Source organism: Triticum aestivum, chromosome 3A (assembly GCF_018294505.1).
Source record: "Triticum aestivum cultivar Chinese Spring chromosome 3A, IWGSC CS RefSeq v2.1, whole genome shotgun sequence".
NCBI lineage: Eukaryota > Viridiplantae > Streptophyta > Magnoliopsida > Poales > Poaceae > Triticum > Triticum aestivum.
Window position 1 is genome coordinate 460,570,229 of NC_057800.1, and position 20,490 is coordinate 460,590,718.

The following is a 20,490-nucleotide window of genomic DNA, read 5'->3' on the forward strand; positions in this document are numbered from 1 at the left end:
GGGAATGGCTTCTCTCTTGGAACCTATCTTTGCCAATTCATCGGCTGCTTGATTTTTCAATCGGGGGATGTGGTGGAGTTCTAACCCCTCGAACTTCTTCTCAAGCTTTTTCACCGTGTTGCAGTAACCAGTCATGGCTGGGCTTCTGACGTCCCACTCCTTCATCACTTGATTAACTACCAAATCTGAGTCGCCATAGACCATGAGGCGACGGACGCCGAGTGAGATGACCATGCGCAACCCATACAGGAGTGCTTCATATTCTGCTTCATTGTTGGAGGAATCAAAGTGAATCTGGAGGACATATCTGAGCTTGTCTCCTCGAGGGGATACCAGAACTACTCCAGCACCAGAACCGTTCAACATCTTGGATCTGTCAAAGAACATGGTCCAGTGCTTAGAGTGAACTTGAGTCGGCAGTTGCTGTTCGATCCACTCGGCGAGGAAATCTGCTATTGCTTGGGACTTGATAGCTTTCTTTGCCTCAAACTTGATATCCAAGGGGAAGGAGTTCAATCGCCCATTTTGCCACTCGACCAGTTGCATCCCTGTTGTGCAGAATCTCTGACAATGGAGCGTCGCTGACGACTGTAACAGAGTGATCTGAGAAGTAGTGTGAACCTTCTTCGTGGTCATGTAAATTCCATAGACAAGCTTCTGATAGTGAGGATATCTCTGCTTTGATGGGGTCAGCACTTCAAAAATATAATAAACTGGGCGTTGAACTTTGTACGCTTTTCCTTCTTCTTCCCGCTCGACCATAAGTACTGTGCTGACGACTTGTCCAGTGGCTGCTATATAAAGCAAAAGAGGCTCTTTGCTGATTGGAGCAGCAAGCACCGGTTGGGTGGAAAGCAGGGCTTTTAGCTCTGCAAATGTTGTATCAGCTTCTGGAGTCCACTCGAACTTACCTGATTTCTTCATCAGTCGGTAAAGGGGCAGCGCCTTTTCACCGAGGCAAGAAATGAATCGACTTAGGGCAGCCAAGCAACCAGTAAGCTTCTGGACATCATGCACATGCACAGGGCGTTTCATTTGGAGTATAGCGCCTACTTTCTCTGGGTTAGCATCGATTCCTCGTTCGTAAACAAGAAAACCGAGCAACTTTCCACCTGGCAAAGGTTGGCAAAGGTTTTAGCGAGGTCCGTCAGTAGGTTGGAACCTTTATGTGACTTGACCACAATGTCATCTATGTATGCTTCCACATTCCGACTGATCTGAGTGAGCAGGCACTTCTGAATCATTCGCATAAATGTGGCTCCGGCGTTCTTCAAGCCGAATGGCATTGTGACATAACAGAAGCACCCGAACGGGGTGATAAAAGTTGTCTTTATTTCGTCGGGTCTGTACAGACAGATCTGGTGGTACCCGGAGTAGGCATCCAAAAAGGACAAACGCTCGCACCCAGCAGTCGAGTCGACTATATGATCGATGCGAGGGAGAGGGAAGTGATCTTTCGGGCAGGCCAGATTGATATGCTTGAAATCGATGCACATGTGGAGTGAGTCATCTTTCTTTGGGACCATGACAACATTGGCTAACCACTCGGAGTGGTAAATCTCTCGGATAAACTCATCTGCCAAAAGCCGAGCCACCTCTTCGTCGATTGCTTTTCTTTTCTGGACGGCGGACCGTCGAAGATGCTCTTTGACTAGTTTCACTTTCGGGTCGACTCTCAAACGATGCTCAGCCAGTCCCCTGGGAACACCTGGCATGTCAGAAGGCTTCCATGCAAAGATGTCCCAGTTCTCACGGAGGAACTGGATGAGCGCTTCTTCCTATTTGGAGTCGAGTGTGGTCGAAATGTGGGTCGGAGCTGCATTGGGGTCCGTCGGGTGGATGTTAACAGACTTCGTCTCGCCAGACGACTGGAATGTTGAATCTGTGGCTGGCTTCTTGGCTCTCAACAAGGCACTCGGGTCTGCATTTTTCTGGTATTCTTGCAATTCTACCACGGCCATCTGGGCATCAGCGATCTTTGAGCCCTTCTGGAAACACTCTTCCACCTTTTTCTGATTACCAGAGATAGTGATCACTCCTCTGGGACCAGGCATCTTCAGTTTGAGGTACACGTAACAAGGTCGAGCCATGAATCGTGCATAAGCCGGCCTGCCCAGAATTGCATGATATGCACTCTGAAAATCCACGACTTCAAACATCAACTTTTTTTGCGGTAATTTTTGGCATCACCGAAAACCACGTCGAGTGCAATCTGACTGAGGGACGCAGCCTTCTTGCCTGGGATGACCCCATGGAAACTCATATGGTTTTCACTGAGTCTGGACATCGGAATTCCCATTCCTTTCAACGTTTCTACATACAGAATGTTCAGGCCACTGCCACCGTCCATCAGGACCTTTGTCAGTCGAGTGCCTTCGACCACCGGGTCGACCACCAGCCCTTGCCTCCTAGGGGTGGCGATGTGCACTGGGTGATCAGACTGGTCGAATGTAATGGCAGTCTACGACCATTTCAAGTAACTGGGTGTCGCCGAAGTGACCATGTTCACTTCTCTGTTGATGACTTTCAATCGACTCTTGTTTTCAACATCAGCAAAAATCATTAGAGTGGAATTCACGTGAGGATAACCATCATCATCTTCCCCTTCACTCTCGGCCTTGTCTGCCTCCTTCTCCTTTTCCTTGGGCTGTTTCTCTCGGAACTGCTGGATCAGGAGCCGACACTGTCAAGTGGTACGCTTCGGGTAAATGAAATTACCTTCTTCGTCTTTTTTAGTGTAGATATGGCACGGCAGATCCAACACGTCATTTCCATCCTGATCTTTTACTTTCTTGGGGTTCCACGGCCCTTTGGGCTTCCCCCTGAACTTTCCTTGAACCATAGCCAAGGCCTCACCCGGAGCAGCTGGTTCGGCCTTGCGTTTTTGTTCCGACTGGAGTTTCCTCCTCCGGCTTCGTGGGCGACTGCTTTGTGCTTGCCGCTCCGCAGTCGTTCCTCCTCTTCACCATTGGCATACTTGGTGGCGATTTCCATCATCCAAGTCAGAGTCATGTTTCCTGTCCGACCAAATTTCAGGTTCAACTCCTGGTACCTGACGCCTTCCTTGAAAGCACAAATTGCCTGATGATCAGACACATCTTCCACCGTGTGGTGCAGGGTGATCCACCTCTGGATATAATTTCTAAAAGTTTCATTCGGTTTCTGGATGCAACACTGTAATTCTGTCAAACCTATTGGCCGCTTGCAAGTACCCTCAAACGTTCTGACAAACACTCGGGCGAGATCTTCCCAAGTATAGATGCTGCCAGGTGCCAACTGATTCAGCCATGCCCTAGCCGAGCCCTCCAACATCAGAGGAAGGTGTTTCATGGCCACCTCGTCATTGCCGCCACCAATCTGGATAGCCACTCAGTAGTCTTCGAGCCAGGTATCAGGCTTGGACTCTCCGGTGAACTTACTGACTCCATTCGCCAACCTAAAGTTGGGGGGGGGGATCACTGCAGCTCTGATAGCTCTGCTGAAGCACTCTGGGCCAGAGACATGCACCCTATTGCTGGTTTGCGGGCCTCTGTCATGGCCATCTTGGTGAGCTTTGTTTCTGTCGACCAAGCCTTGTACGAGAATAGATCTCGCATCAAAGCCTGGCTCCCTGGGGTCGACTGGAATATATCTTCCGACGCTGTTAGGGCGCCTGTCTTCATGTGGCCGCGGCACGTATGACCCACTCCTTGGAGGAGGCGTGGGCACTCGACAGCGACCATCACGATCGGCTCGACGATCATACTGCTCCTAGTTTCTGTACTGATCACGCCGCTCTCCACGTCCCTCATGCCTCGGGGGCGATCTCAGGCTATGGGCCGACTGGACCGTATCTGCGACCACAGATCTGCTATGGATCCTATCCCGTGGCTGAGACACGGTCGTATTCTGCTCTCCTGCCCTGATCTGCGCTAGACCTCGGCCAGCTTCTGACTGGGAAGGTTGAATCGACTCTGCTATCCAGGCAGCAGCTGCTAGGTTTTGGATCGGTGTCCGGTATACCTGAGCCGGAGGTGGAAAAAGTTGGCGTCAGCTGGACTCAGGAGCACGTTGACAAGCGCGATCGTCGAGTGCGCGCTGTAGGTTCTCCAGCCGAGTGCGCTCAGCCAGATTGGCCAAGCGAGCCTGTTCCAAGGCCCGGGCCTCGGGCGTTTCTCCAACTATAGGAGTATGCAGGGCATCCATGTTTCGGCGACGAAGTTCTTCTCTCTGCTGCGAGGAGGGAGGCTCGGGGTGGTACTCCTCGTGAACGCGCGACGGATCGCTGTTCCCGTCACCTCCGTCTTCACGATCGAAGCCAGGAGGACCGCGTGGTCCATTGACCATCAGGACTTCCGCTGTCGAGTCATTGCTGCCGCACTCGGATGTAGTCTCTACGGAGCCAGTCGACAGATCGAACAGGCCCTAGAGAGACTCGTCGGGCTCGAGCGCCGCGACTTGAGGGGTGGCCGACTGGCGGGCCACCGCATGCTTCACCCACCGTTGAATCCTCGACCGGCCGGTGCACTTGCTCCGGCGGGTCGCAGGGAGGGGGAAAGCCATTGGAGTCGACTGGTACTGGGTCGACTGTTGCCGCAGGAGGACGCCGCGGACGCACGCGTGAAAGTGCGTCGCCTCGCGGGTGGGGAGCGCGTCGACGTTGAGTGGTGCCTCCTAAAGCCAAGCGGAGTCGTCGGCGACAAACACGAGCGTGCCGAGACGGATCTCGCGGCCCTCAGCCAAACCTCCGCCTGGAACCATGATGATGGGGATCGAAAAAATTGCAACTTCTCCAATAATTCGCTAAGACACCTGCCCCAAGGTGGGCGCCAACTGTCGTGGATCTAAGACTGACAGTAGAATGGGGGTAGGTATGAGGAGGCAAGATCCTAGCTATGGAGTAGTTGTACACACGAGTTTTACGAGTTCAGGCCCTTCTCGGAGGAAGTAACAGCCCTACGTCTCAGTGCCCTGAGGCGGTCGACTGGATTATATGTGTGTGTGTGTTTACAAAAGTGTGAACCCTTGTTCCAGAGGAGGGAGGTAGCTTATATAGAGTGTGACAGGACCCCATCTCCCCTCCGTTACACAGAGTTCAATGCTCATAAAGGAAAGGCGTTACTGGTAACGTCTACAGTAAATGTCATAAATGCTCATAATTCTATGGTTTAAGTCCTAACCGTTGCAGAGTGGAGGGTTGCTCATCTTCTGGTGGTCGAGTGTCTTCAAGGTGGTCGAGTGAGCGCATCTCCACGGTCGAGTGGATGATGATTTCTCTTCGACTGCTTCTGATTCTTTGTAAAGATGTCCTTGGGGAGGGTATGCTGGACAGGTGCATGACCCTACCCTAGGTACATAGCTTCATCAGGTAGCAACGTGTGCTGGCTGATCGGACTGGTCAAATGTGATAGGAGTCTTGGACCACTTCAGATATGTTGTTGTTGCCGGAGCGACCATGTTCACTTCTCTGTTGATAACTTTCAGTCGACTTTTGCTCTCTAGGTCAGCAAAAATCACTAAAGTGGCATTGACGTTAGGGTAACCATCGTCCCCCTCTTTGTCTTCATCCTTATCATATTCCTTTTCTTTCTCGCTGGGTTGTGCCTCTCGGAAGCTATGAATTAGGAGTCGGCACTGTCGAGTGGTATGCTTGGGGTAAATCAGGTTTCCCTCTTCATTTGTCTTAGTGTGTATATGACACGGCAAATCTAGCACATCATTTCCTGCTTGATCCTTCACTTTCTTGGGTACCCACGGCCCCTTAGGCTTTCCTTTGAACTTTCCTTGGGTCACAACTGCGGCCTCACCATGGCCTGCGGGTTCGGCTTTACGCTTTTGCTTTCGACTAGAATTCCCTCCTCCGGTGTCCTAGGCGATTGGTTTGTTCTTGCCACTGCGGAGTCAGTCTTCTTCTTCGCCGTTAGCGTACCGAGTGGCTATCTCCATCATTCGAGTCAGAGTCATATCTCATGTCCGACCGAATTTCAGCTTAAGCTCTCTATATCGAACGCCCTCCTTGAAGGCGCAAACAGCCTGGTGCGGTGACACATTTTTCACTGTGTGGTGTAAAGTGGTCCACCTCTAGATGTAATCCCTCAGAGTTTCATTCGGTTTCTACACACAATGCTGCAATTCAGTAAGCCCTGCAGGCCATTTGCATGTACCTTCAAATGTCCTGGCAAACACTCGGGCCAACTCTTCCCAACTGAATATACTACCACGGGCCAATTGATTCAACCAAGCTCTGGACGAACCCTCCAACATCAAGGGGAGATGTTTCATGGCCACATCGTCATTGCCACCGCCAATCTGCACGGGCACTCGGTAATCTTCTAGCCAAGTGTCCGGCTTAGACTCACCAGTGAACTTGCTCACTCTTGTTGCCAACCTGAAGTTGGGAGGGATCTCAGCGGCTCTGATGGCTCTGCTGAAGCATTCAGGTCTGGAGACAGGTACTCTGCTGCCAGTCGGACGGTCTCTGTCCAGCCCTTCTCTGTGTGCTCGGTTTCTGTCGACCAGACCTTGTACAAGAATTGACCTCACATCAAATCCAGGCTCTCTTGGGTCAAATGGAACCCTCCACTCATTGCTATATGGGCGCCTATCACCATACTGCTGGGGCACGTACGATCCGCCCCTCGGAGGGGGCGTAGGCACTCAACGGTCGTCGTCACGGCCGAGCCAATGATCATACTAATCATGGTTTTGACTCAAGTACTGCTCTTGGTGGTGCCCACGACCCTCACGCCGCAGAGGCAATCTTGGGCTGTGAGCCGACTGGACTGTGTCCGCCACCACAGACCTGCTATGGATCCTGTTACAAGACTGAGAAATGGATGTGTTTTGCTCTCCTACTGCCCGGAGCAGCGCTTGGAACAGTATCAAACCTCTTCCAGCCTCTGACTGGGATGGCTGAATTAACTCTGCTATATGGGCTGCAGTTGTAAGATTCTGAATCGGAGTGCGGTATACCTGAGGTTCAGGTGGGAACAATTGTCGCTGTTGTCGACTGGATCCGGGGATCTATCATCGAGCGCGCTCATAGTGAATGTTGAAGGTTCTCCAGTTGCGCGCGCTCAGCCAAAGTGGCCAGGCGTGCAGCCTTCAAGGCCCGAGCCTTGAAGGTCTCTCCAACGATGGGAGTGTGGAGTGCCTCCGCGTTGCGACAGTGTAGCTCATCCCTGTATTGCGAAGTGAGGGCCTCAGGACAATATTCCACGTGAACACGTGACGGATTGCCACCACCATCGCTGCCGCCGCTGCGATGGAAACCAGGCGGGCTGCGCGGCGTGTCAACCATCAGGACTTCTGTCGCAAGGTCGCTGTTGTCGCACTCGGACAGGGTCTCAATGGAGCTAGTCGACAGGTCGAATGGCCCGTAGAGATATTGGTGATGGAGGCATCATTGCCAAGCTTCCAACTTTGTGGAGCAATTTCGCTACTTTCCTGAAACACAAGAGACAATAGTTTTCCATTTTGGATCCCATTGGGACTCTTGATGTTGAAGAGAAGGCAAGAACAAAATACACACGGGCTCAAGTTGCTGAGGGAGCTTCTATTACCCACATGGTACAGAATAAGAACTTACATCCCAACAAGCTCAAAAGCAACATTAACAAATCTCACGGCAAAGGCAAGTTTGATGCAAAGAACAAGCCTTCACATTCTACCAACTTTAAGAAGAATTCTCATAAGAAGGGGAAGTGATTATGCCATGTATGTGGTGATACTTATCACTGGGCTCCGAGATGTCCTAACCGCTTTGAGGAATGCGAACTTGAGAAGAGTGGCAAGTTCGCTAATGTTGTCATCAGTGATACTGATATGAAGGAATCTGGGTACGGCATTTTTTCCACCATCCTTTTAGTATGTCATTCTCCTAATTGATTGATTGACACTGGTGCCAATGTACATGTTTGTGATGATGCTTCCATGTTTTCTTCTTATCAGGTCGCATGAACTTCTCCCGTGCTTATGGGGAACGGGTCACATGCTACCGTACGAGGTGTCGGTACGGTTGATCTGAAGTTTACTTCAAGGAAGATCGTGCGCTTGAAAAATGTTCATCATGTGCCCTCCATCAATAAGAATCTCGTCAGCGGTTCCCGTTTATGTCGAGATGGTTTTAAGTTAGTTTTTGATTCCAGTGAAGTTGTAATATCCAAGTATAGAAAATTTGTTGGAAAAGGTTATGAGTGCGGATGCTTGTTCTGCCTGTCTTTGTCAAAAATTTGCACTAAAGTTACTAATAATGTTTGCCATGATAATGAGTCTAATATTTGGCATTCACGACTTTGTCATATTAACTTTGGTTGCATGACGCGGCTAGCCAATATGAGTTTAATTCCAAAATGCCAAGGGCTCCAAGTGCCAAGTATGTGTGCAAGCTAAACAACCTCGCAACTCCCATAAGACTGCAAAGGAAAGAGACTTGGCGCCACTAGAGCTTACATATTATAATCTTTGTGAAATGAATGGCATGTTGACAAAATTTGGAAAGAAATACTTCATGACGTTGATTGATGACTCCACTAGATATTGTTATGTGTATCTTCTGAAATCAAAAGATGAGGCTTTAAATCTTTTCAAAAACTATAAAGCTGAAGCATAGAACCAACTTGATTGAAAAATTAAACGGCTTAGGTCTGATCATGGTGGAGAGTATTTTTTCAATGAGTTTGATTTGTTTTGTGCAGAACATGGTATAATTCATGAGAGGATGCCTCCCTACTCAACTCAGTCAAATGGGGTGACCGAAAGAAAGAACTGAACTCTAACTGATTTGCTTAACACCATGTTAGACACATTGGGTCTCTCCAAGGCATGGTGGGGAGGCGCTAATCACTGCATGTCATGTCCTAAACCGAGTTCCGCAAAGCATAAGAACATGACTCCATTTGAGGAATGGGAAAGGAAAAGGTTAAAACTCTCTTATCTACGTACTTGGGGTTGTTTGGCAAAAGTCAGTATACCAATTCCCAAGAAGCGCAAGCTTGGACCAAAAACCGTGGATCGTGTTCTTCTAGTCTATGCTTTTCATAGCATTGGCTATAGATTTTCGATAATAAAATCTGAGGTATCCGACATGTATATTGGTACAATTATGGAGTCGAATGATGCGACTTTCTTTGAGTACATATTTCCTTTGAAGGATATGTCGAGATCATCAAATCAGGAGATACCTACTCTATCTAGTCATAAATTAGTTCTATTTTCTGAACCCACATTGCGATGGAACACATTGAGAATCCTGTGGAGGATGAAAATGAAACTCCTGTAAGGAGTAAGAGACAGAGGACTTCAAAATCCTTTGGTGATGATTTCATTGTGTACCTCATGGATGACATACCCATGACTATTTCAGAAGCATACGCATCTTCTGATGCTGACTACTGGTAGGAAGCTCTCTGTGGCGAGACGGATTCCATCTTAGCTAACGGAACCTGGGAAATCACTGATCGTCCTTACGGGTGTAAACCTGTAGGATGTAAGTGGGTGTTCAAAAAAAGCTCAGACCTGATGGTACAATTGAAAAGTACAAGGCAAGACTTGTGGCCAAGGGTTATACCCAGAAAGAAGGTGGAGACTTATTTGATACTTAGTCACCTGTGGCTAGACTTGCCACTATTCGGGTGCTACTATCACTAGTTGCCTCACACGGTCTTCTCATTCATCAAATGGATGTTAAGACGGCTTTCCTCAATGGAGTTCAACGAGGAAATTTATAGGCCTTAAACAAGCTCCTAAGCAGTGGCATGAGAAGTTCCAAAGAACCCCGATTGAGGCTAATCCTTCGTGAACGGAAGCCACGGTGGCATAGACAAGGTTGCTTCTTAGTGGAACCTTTGTGGGTGGAGCCCTCGATGAACTTTTGCAACCTTTACCCTCTATGGGCTGAAGTCTTCATCAACGTGGACGTACGATAGCACCACCTATCGGAACCATGCCAAAAATCACCGTATGTTCATTGTGTTTGATTTCTCTGATCCCTCCTTTACGTTCATATGCAAAGTCTTTACTTTCCGCTGCATACTATCTAGACTTGCATGTGTAGGGTGTTGCTTGACTTGTGTGAATTGCTAAAACTTGCCAAGAACTAAAATTGAGAAAAGGCTAGGTTTTATTTGGTCAACTAGTATAATCACCCCTTGTTGTGGGAGTAAGTCTGACAGTAGAATAGGGGGTACGTAGGAGAAGGCAAGATCCTAGCTACGGCAAGGTTGTGCGCGCAAGATTTACGAGTTCAGGCCCTTCTCAGAAGAAGTAACAGCCCTACGTCTCGGTGCCCGGGGGCTTGGTCGACTGGTTTATGCGTGAGAGTTACAGGGGGTGCGAACCCTTGTGCCAGTGGAGGGGGTGGCTTATATAGAGTGCGCCAGGACCCCGGCCAGCCCATGTTACAAAGAGTTCAATGTACATTAAGATAGAGCGTTATTGATAATGCCAGCAATAAAGGAGTATAAATGATCTTTAAGTCTACAGAGTGATTGCCTGACCGTTGCCATCCTGAGTGACATTAGGCCTTCTCAACTCTGAGTGATTTCTTGTATCGTCGAGTGACTCATTCTCTTGGTCGAGTGGAATTGGGGTATCCGAGTGAGGTTGAAGGTCGAGTGGATTGCACTCCTCGATAACTCAGTCGGTTTCTCTTCTTGTGCTTTGAATGCCTTTGACTCTAGGGCAGTGTCCTTGGGTAGGGTGTCTAGGTCAGGCCTATGACCCTACCCTAGGTACATGTCATCGTCATCCCTCCTCTAGACCTACTTATGATCCTACAATGTGTCATCAACAACGGGATGAACCATGCCATCCACGACAACATGACTGTAGCGACACAACATCACTGTAGTGGCGACCCTTACATGCCCACACAGTCTTGGCAAAACTATCGTGTGATAAATCAATTTCCTTTGGTCTTGGCAAAACTAGTGGTATCATCGCCCGCGGCACCCTCTAACACCCGCAAGGTGCATCATCCACGACTACAACTACGTTATCTACAACATAGCACATTTTTTTCACCTCCGGCTTTGTGCGGCTTCATCATCCACGACGGCTACAACATCGATCATGACTACCTCAACCATGGCTACTGCATGATCGGCTACCTCAACATCGAGATAGAATATTTAAACATATGATGATGTATCTTGTAGTCCAAGTCTCATCCCGTGTTGTAATCTATATATACCCATACAAGGGTCAGACCAATACTTCATAACAATTTAGCCATCCTATAATTTCTACATAATGTACATATACTAGAATAAAACACATGCCTTGATGTGTCGCTCTTCTTTGTGGGATTTGTCATTTTTAGTTTATTCTTGTATGACAATTGATCTTTGCCAGATCTTCTTTGTGGGCTTCAGTTTTATTGAGTTGGGTGCATTTTTCTAGTTTGGTAACTTTGGTCTTTGTTTTCATGAATAAAGAAGTGTTGTTGGACCTACCCTTTTTTCTATTTATTGGTGGCCGACAGTTGATCTTTGCTAGGCCTATTTTAGGTTATGTTTTTATCGAGCAAGGTGTATTTCTCTGACTTAGCATCTTTGGTATTTCTCCATGAAATTTGTTGAGGAGTGGAGGATGATGTACCTACAAATGCATGATAATATCCAAGTGTATGGAATATTGTGGCACTTTTCAAAGTGGACATGGTTAGTATGAAGTGTCAAACCCGAAAGGAGATAAAGGGAGTATTCGTATTCTCTCGGGTTTTGTCGACCACTGAATCAACCCTACGTATACATAATGTTTGCTTTACTTGAAAACAAGAAATAAAACTAGAAGTACTTTGCGGGTATAAAAGGATAACTTTGCAAGAAAGTAAAGAACTTATAAATAGGAGTTAATTTGTGTAAAGTAAAGGAACAAGAGAGTAAAAGATAGCAAGTGTGGAGTAACAACGATAGGAGGTGTGAAATTGTCCCTAGGCAATTGACTATGACACTAGATGATAATCATCATTGAAATTTTACACGTGCGAGAGACCTCTGTTAACATATTATCCGTACTTGGACCCATACATACTTATGATTGAAATCCTTAGCAAGCATCCGCAAATACAAATGATTCATTAAGTTAAAACCCAACCATAGCCTAGAAGGAACGCCCACTTTCAGCAGTTATGGCTCCACCACCTGGCCTTTCGATCCGGGTAGCATCTTAATCACCTTGCTAGCCGGACATGACTTGGTTGACGGAGGTGCGTGTCAGGGTCGTTTGTTTCAGCTGTTGGTCCTACCTAGATGCGAAGGAGTCTACCCTGCCTGAGCCCTTGCCGTCGCGGGCCCTGATGACCCACAAGTATAGGGGATCACAATACTCTTCGAGGGAAATATTTCATCCCAAATTTATTGATTCGACACAAGGGTAGTCAAAGCATTTTTATAAGTCTTATCAGTTGAGTTTTCAATTCAACCACACCTAGATAGATATCTTGCTTGACACAATTTATTAGTAGCAAAGTGATATGATAGCAGTAGTAATGAAGTAGTAACAGTAACGGTATTGCAGTAAAGTAATAGATTGCAACAATACTAATTATAAAGAGAGCAACAATAATGAAAAAGTGTGGGCATGGAAGTAGATAAATGGGTGTTGAATGGATAAGATCAATTGTGCAATAGTCATAACATATAACAATAGCAAACTGACTTCAATTCATCAACCATATGTAGGCATGTATTTCAGATGTAGTTGTACGTGCTTGCGATAAAAACTTGTACAGTGTATTTTGTCACACCCTCCAGTTTCAGCGGGATCCCCATGGAAATTTAGGGTAATTATGGTGCTCCTTTAAATAGAGAACCAGATCAAAACATTAACAATCATTGAATACATGTAAGCCTCAAGGTAAAGCCATCCCTAATTATTGTCACCTTGGTGTCTCGAGTCGGAACATTAACATTAACAGGTGCATACAACTTGCAGGTACGATTCAAAACTCAAATATATTCACGAAAACATAAAGGATTCGGGTCTGAAATCATGGCACACGGTCCCTAGTGTCAAGCATTAAGCATAACAGAGTCATAGCAACATCATAATATAATGGATAATAGGCATCAAGGCCTAACAAATCTGACATTTATTACATAATAAATCTTGTCCAATTCACATCTACGTCCATGTGCCTACATGGGAATTACTCACACATGGATGGAAGCATCATGAGATGGCTAGAAATATCCCTCTACAAAGCCCAAAACCGACTCCAAATCAGATCTTTGAAGGAAGAACAGAAGTGACGGCGACTCTGTATCATAAAAAGCATCGGGGATTTTATGTGTTTTTCGAAGATGTATGAAATTTTATAGCAAGAGGAGGCTGGTGGAGGAGTAATGGGCCTCCATATGAGCACCCCACGCGGCCATGGGGCTAGTGGCACGTGGTCAAACCGTCTAGGCCTGGTGACCCTCCTCTGGTCCATCTGCAGCCCTTCAGTCTTCTAATTTTTCAAAAATAATTCTCAAAAATTGTCATCCAATTTGAAGCACTTTTATTTCTGTAAAAAGTAACACCATGGCAATTCTACATAAAAAATAACATCCAATTTGGGAACATCGGCATTACCGCTTGGCACTTGGGAGCGCTCAACCAAGGAGTGATGGATCAACATTACCACTTGTGGCACTTGGAGTGCGAAATGGTTGTACGGACGAGAATTGATGACCGAACCATGGACGATTGGAGGATTCAATGGTGTTGTTCACTTTTGCTCCATGCATCGACGGCCTAATATGCTGCATCATCTGCAAATCGTCCAAAACTCGTCGGCTATGTAGCAGGATTCGTTGGAGTGCTCGACCAAGGAGTGATGGATCAACATGTCTGAAAGCAACGTCCAGCATAAACGCACAATGGCCTCCTTGATTATGCTTGTGAGTTGGACCATATGGAATGAAAGAAATGCAAGGGTCTTCCACTCTACATCGCCTCCTTAATTATGCTTGTGAGTTGGACCATATGGAATAAAAGAAATGCAAGGGTCTTCCAGTCTACATCGCCAATAATCCTTCTCGAGACCATTAACAAAGAGGCGAAACATTGAGTCACCGCGAATGCAAAACATTTGGGTCTAATCATGTGAGGAGAGTAGTGGCTTTTTTGGTTGGTTTCCATTGGAATTGTAATCGGAACACTCTATTTCTACTACAGCTGGCGGAAGGCACGCGTGCACCCGCCATGTCATCCGTGCGACACGTGTCTTGTAATGAGTTTCTGCTACAGTGAGTTCCTATAGCAGGGTCTTTGTTGCAAAAAGGACTATAATGAGACCTCTGTTGCAAAAATAAATTGCAACAAGATCTTTGTTGCAAAAAAACATAAGGAATTGTAACGAAACCTCTGTTGCAAAAGAAAAATCTGCAACTAGACCTATGTTGCAAAATTTTCTGCAACATAACGCGTGTTGTAGAAATTTCCCGCAACATCGCATGTGTTGCAGTGATACTAGATGACTCTCGCCACTCAATCAGTCATATCCCACCGCCCGCAAGGCGGCGGATCATTTAAAAAGATTCATCGACTGACACATAGCAGTGCCGCTTCCAATCAACCGACCGATCTTTCTTGTTGCATCCATCGCTCGCGCGGCCGTCAGATGCGACCCATTGGTCCACTGGACCGTGAGGGCGCGCAACTTGCATGAAGACTTGGCGAAATCACTAGTTGAGGAGTACTCGTTGCAAAAATTACTTCAACTCCCCTGGTTGCGACAAGTGGCGCACATGCAGTTTTCCCTTTTTTCATAGATCCGTTTATTCAAGACATTTTATCTCTCAAACCGTGCGTCCAAATCTCGAACCGGTTTCACTGTTGGATTCCTCACGTCGAGATCTTCAAAACTAGATCCCATGTTGATAGATTTTGACAAACTTTTTTCATGAAAAAACCGGACAAAAACCGGACGAAAAAACCGAACCGGGAGCACAAGTTTTTTCCCTTTTTGAAAGAGGCACGCCCGTGCCTCTCACGAAATCACAATTGTGCCTCTCGCGGAAGCAAAACCGTGACTCTCACAGAAAAAAAAAGAGAAAACGTGTTTTTTCATTTTCGAGGAGGCACAGCCGTGACTCTCGTGAAAACACAACTGTGCCGCTTGCGGAAGCAAAACCGTGACTCTCATGAAATGAAAAAAACAGAAAACACATTTTTCCCTTTGTGAGAGGCACGGCCGTGACTCTCGCGAAAGCACAACAGTGCCTCTCGCGGAAGCAAAACCATGACTCTCACGAAAAAAAAACAGAAAACGCATTTTTTCGTTTCTGAGAGGCACGGCCGTGACTCTCGCTAAAGCACAACCATGCCTCTCGCAAAAACAAAATCGTGACTCTCGCGAAAGGAAAAAAATAGGAAACGCGTTTTTTCCCATTTCTGAGAGGCACGAACATAACTCTCGTGAAAGCACACCCGTGCCTCTCGGGAAGAAAAACTGTGACTCGCGAAAGGAAAAAAGAAAAAAAGAAAACGCGTTTTTTCGCGCAATTTTTTTTCAATTTTTTAATCGAAAAGCTAAGGAAGACCGATGGAAAACCAAAACGTCGAAAAAAACTAAAAAACATTAAAAAGCCAAAAACACGTGCAAAAAAACAAAATCTGAAGGAAGCACCCAGAGCACGAGACGTGGCGAATGACTGAAAGCGCGACAAGTGGCGCTGATTGTTGCAAGGCTCCCAAAGGAGCGCTCATTAACTAGTTGCTCTCAAGACTTGGTGCACGTGCTTGGGCCCTAATACCTGGGCCAACCCTATTCATTGTAAAAAAAACTCCGCAACATCAATAATGTTGCAAAACTTGCTCCCGCAACATCACCTACGTTGCATGAATGTGAAGGCAAAAAAAATTGTGCAACGTTACCTTTGTTGCATAAAGGTGGAGACAATTTTCTCTACAACATCACCACAGTTGCAAAGTTTTCTACAACAATACAATTGTTGCAAAAGTTATATCACATCTTCGCACAAAGTCTCTGTTTCAGCAACAACCAACTTGTTGTAATTCATGAAGTCGCACGATAACGCTTTTGAGTGGTTTGCAACAAAGTCGTTATTACAGAGGGATGAGCGTAACAACTAGTTTGTTGCAATTTTGTGACGCTCACATGGGGAGATCTAACGGCGTGGGAGGTGGTTGATATTTCCCGAACTTCAACCGGCGGACGCGTAGCACGGCCTTTGTTTCTACAACACCGCACTTGTTGCAGAAAGGAGGTGGGGAACATGGGTGGTACATTTTGACAGCCAGCAGCACTTCCATCCAAGCAGCGCGTCCATCCAACGGCCAGCCAGGCGGCGGATGTTTTTAACTAATCCACCGGCTGACGCAGCGCATCCCTTTTTTTTGAAAAACGACTTGAACTTTATTAATTAGAAATAATGGTTACATCGTCTATAAGGAGAGTTACAAGATTTTCCATGGGCTCCTCTATCCAATCCCTAGTCATGGAACATTTTGCTAATCTAGCAAGCTCATCAGCTACTTTATTCGCTTCTCTACTACAATGTTCAAAGCTGGTGTGAGGAAAATCACATGCCATAAAAAATAGTCCTCAAAAATTGCAGCCGCCACTCCTGCTGACTGTCCTCCATTCTTCATTGTGCCAATGACTTCCATATTATCAAAATTGATAATGAGACGATTGCAGCCTGCCCTTTGTGCCAAACCTAAACCAAACCTGAGTGCTAACACCTCCGCTGTTAGAGCATCTGCATAGTACTGAATCTTCCAGTTACCACCTACTATGTAGTTCCCTTTGTCGTCTCTGATAACAGCACCCGCTATGCCCCTTAGCTAATCATGATCAAAACAAGCGTCCACATTCAATTTAACAAACCCCATGGGAGGTATGCACCATCCTTCAGTCTTCCTCTTTGCTTTAGGTGATTGGGCCATTACATAATTCGTTGTTATAGCCCAAATCCCCATCGAGGTTTGAGACGCCTCTTGAGACTTACCCTCATGGACTAGCTTCCATCTATTCCACCATAAATACCATGTAGCTATAGCAATCAGTTCCCGTGCATTCCGAGAGACCAAGATAGGTAGTTCATGATTAGGCATGAGGAGTAAAAATTCAAGGACTACCTCTCCTGCACGATCAATGACACAGGCTTTTTTTATCACTTCATACAACCCCAAATGTTCCCACACTTCTTTTGCCTTCTGGAACAGAAACAACACATGTTTCGTGTCCTCCGGTCCATCTAAACATGCTGGGCAGACTGGTTGAGTTTTTATATGTTTGTTGGCTAGTGTAACGCGAGACGGTAGAGTCCCGTGAAGCGTCCGCCAAATAAAAAAATTAACCTTCGCTGGACAAGCTAATTTCCAGATCTTACCCCAAATAGGATTAACCTTACTTCTACCCATGCCATTTGAATATTCCAATTTCCTCCCATGTTTTTTGTTCTATTCCTCCACATAAGCTGATCGAACAGTGGATAAACCGTTTTTGGTATAGCTCGAAGTAATAAAATTCGGCATATTGTGCATAGGGATTGGGATCGCTAGGACTCTATGAGCATCAATTGGCCACAACATTTGTCTCACCAACTCTTCATCCCAACAATTCATAACTGGGTCAATAAGATCAGAAACTTTTCTCTGGAGATTACCTCTTCTAGGTGTAATAATTTTCCTATCTGCACAATTTGGGATCCATGCATCTCTCCATGTGTCAATATTTTTCTCCTGTTCCCACTCTCCATATATATCCATTCCTGAGAGAATCCATAATGCTTTGCCAAGTAAAAGAGGAGCCCTTTTTTAGTACTGCGCTCATCAAATCGCCCTCTGGGAAATACTTGGCTCTTAGGATTGTTGCACATAACGATTCAGGATTATTCAAGAGACGCCAAGCTTGTTTCGCTAACAAGGTCAGGTTAAAGCAGTGTATATCACGGAAACCCATTCCTCCTTGGTCTTTTGGGACACACATCTTCCACCACGCCATCCAGTGCATCCTTTTCTGATTCTCCTTGTCACCCCACCGGAATTGCGACATCGCGTCTATGGTTCCTTTGCAATTTATTTTAGGAATTTTAAAGACAGGCATCGCATATGTTGGGATAGCTTGAACAACAGACTTAAGCAAAATTTCCTTTCCACCAGCTGATAACAACTTTTGTTTCCATCCACAAATCTTCGTAATAATACGATCAATCAAGAACTGAAAACAATCGCTTTTGTCCATGCCCGCATTGGCCGGTAATCCCAAATATTTATCATTAAAGGCCTCAGTCATAATATTTAAAATTGTACAGATTTGCACTTTGTCCTCCACTTTCGTATTGGGACTAAAAAATATACTGGATTTTTTGACACTCACCCTTTGCCCCGAAGCAACACAGTAAGAATCCAGAACTGCTCTAAGAGCCTCCGCGTTCGTAGCATTTTCTCGCATGAGGATCAAGGAATCATCCGCAAACAAAAGATTGGAAACTGAAGGTGCTTCCCTACTAACCTTTATGCTTGAAATCTTACCCCTCTCCTCCACATTTGCTAAAAGGGTCGTCGGGCCCTCCGTACATAACAAGAAAAAATATGGGGATAGGGGGTCCCCCTGCCTTAGCCCTCTAGTGGGTTTGAAGCTATCAGTCTCCTCTGCATTAAACTGAGCCCTATACTTCACAGAGGACACACATTGCATAATCAAATTCACCCAATTTTCCTTGAAATCCAGCTTCAAAAAAATTGCTTTTAAGAAAGGTCATTCCACTCGGTCATAAGCTTTGTGCATGTCCAACTTGATAGCACACAGCCCCTCCCTCCCCGTCCTTTTCTTTTTAATTTTGTGGAAACACTCATATGCTACTAAAATATTATCTATGGTCAGTCTCCCGGGAACAAAAGCACTCTGAGTTGGGCTGATAATATCTGACTGAATTAATTTCAAACGTGCTGCAATCATTTTTGAAATAACCTTGTACACCACATTGCATAAACTAATAGATCTAAACTGAGTGACCTTTTTTGGAGAGTTAACATTTGGGATAAAGACAATTGCAGTATCATTCCATCCTGCCGGTATCGAACATTTATTCACTGCCTGGAGGACCTCTTCTGTCAGGTCATCTCCCAACATAGACCAAAACCTCTTATAAAAAACAGTGTGTAGACCATCTGGACCCGGCGCTTTTAAATCACCAATATCAAATAAGGCTTTCCTAACTTTCTCTGTCGTATATGGGGCCATGAGGACCTTATTCATTTCATCTGTCACTTTCCTTTTGACAAGAGAGAGAACTTCCCGGTCAGGTTGAGAGACTTCTCACATGAAGAGTTTTGAAAAATACCCTTTTATATAATCCTTCATCTCCATACCTTGCACCCAGACTCCGTCGTCCCCAAGCAATCTTTTGATCTGATTCCTTTTCTTTCTAGATGTCGCCGCATTATGAAAGAAAGAAGTGTTACGGTCCCCATGCAATAACCAATTTGCACGACCACACTGTACCCAATAAATCTCCTCTTGTTCCAGCAAATTTTCAATAAGGACCAAAATCTCCTTTTGTCGTGCTTGGGAATCCGCATGCATAGGTCCTCTTTGCAGCTTTTCCAATTCTTTTTTGAGCTTTTTATTCTCTGTTTTGGCCCTCTCAAAAAACTCACGGTCCCAAATAAGCAGATCTGGTTGAATCGCTCGAGTACGGTCAGTGAGATTTGGCCCAATACCCATCTTCTTTGCCTTTTCCCAAGCTGTATGGACAATTTCACTGACTGTCTCCTCTTTGAGCCATCGAGCTTCGAACTATTTTACTCGTCCCTTTGGGGCATTAAAAATATTTCCGTCAAAATAATCCGCATCCAATACGAGTGGACGGTGATCAGAATGAACATGTTCCTCATTGATAATCACGGCCCGTGGGAATTTGTTCGCCCATTCCACATTGCATACCGCACGGTCAAGTCTCTCTCTGGTATCGCCTCTCCTCCAAGTGAAAGGGTCACCAAAACAATTCATATCCTCAAGGCCACACTCTCCTAAACAATTGCGAAATTCTCTCATCATAGCATTTGGTCTCGCATTTCCACCTTCTTTTTCCGATGATAGTAAAATTTCATTAAAATCCCCTAAGATCACCCAAGGGTGATGACCCATATTATGTAAATTCCGAATATTATCCCAAGATAATTTACGTTCACTCCAAACCGTATGACCATAAAAACCCATGAACCGCCAGTGTACTTCATCATCATTCATAAAAAAATATCAATAAAATGAGATGACACATAGTTTCAAACAATTTTATTCAACTTATTATAATACAAAACTAGGCCAACAGCCTGACCATCACTCTCCACCACAATCATTGAATCAAAAGATAAAAAGTGACACAACTCATCGGCTTTACATTTATTCAAGTGTGACTCAGAAAGGAAAATCATATCAGCCTTGGTACGCTCTTGAAGCTCCAAAAGCTCACGAACTACCGTGGGAAAAAGCATTTTTTAGAAAAGGAGGATTACCCCGATTTTTGTATCTGGACGGTGCATGCAGCCATT

General features: G+C 45.7%; 1 pseudogene; it reads right to left on the reverse strand.

Annotated features, from left to right (window-relative positions):
* Nucleotides 1-7,018: 7,018 nt before the first annotated feature.
* Nucleotides 7,019-19,180, reverse strand: LOC123056933 (uncharacterized; annotated as a pseudogene).
* Nucleotides 19,181-20,490: the final 1,310 nt, after the last annotated feature.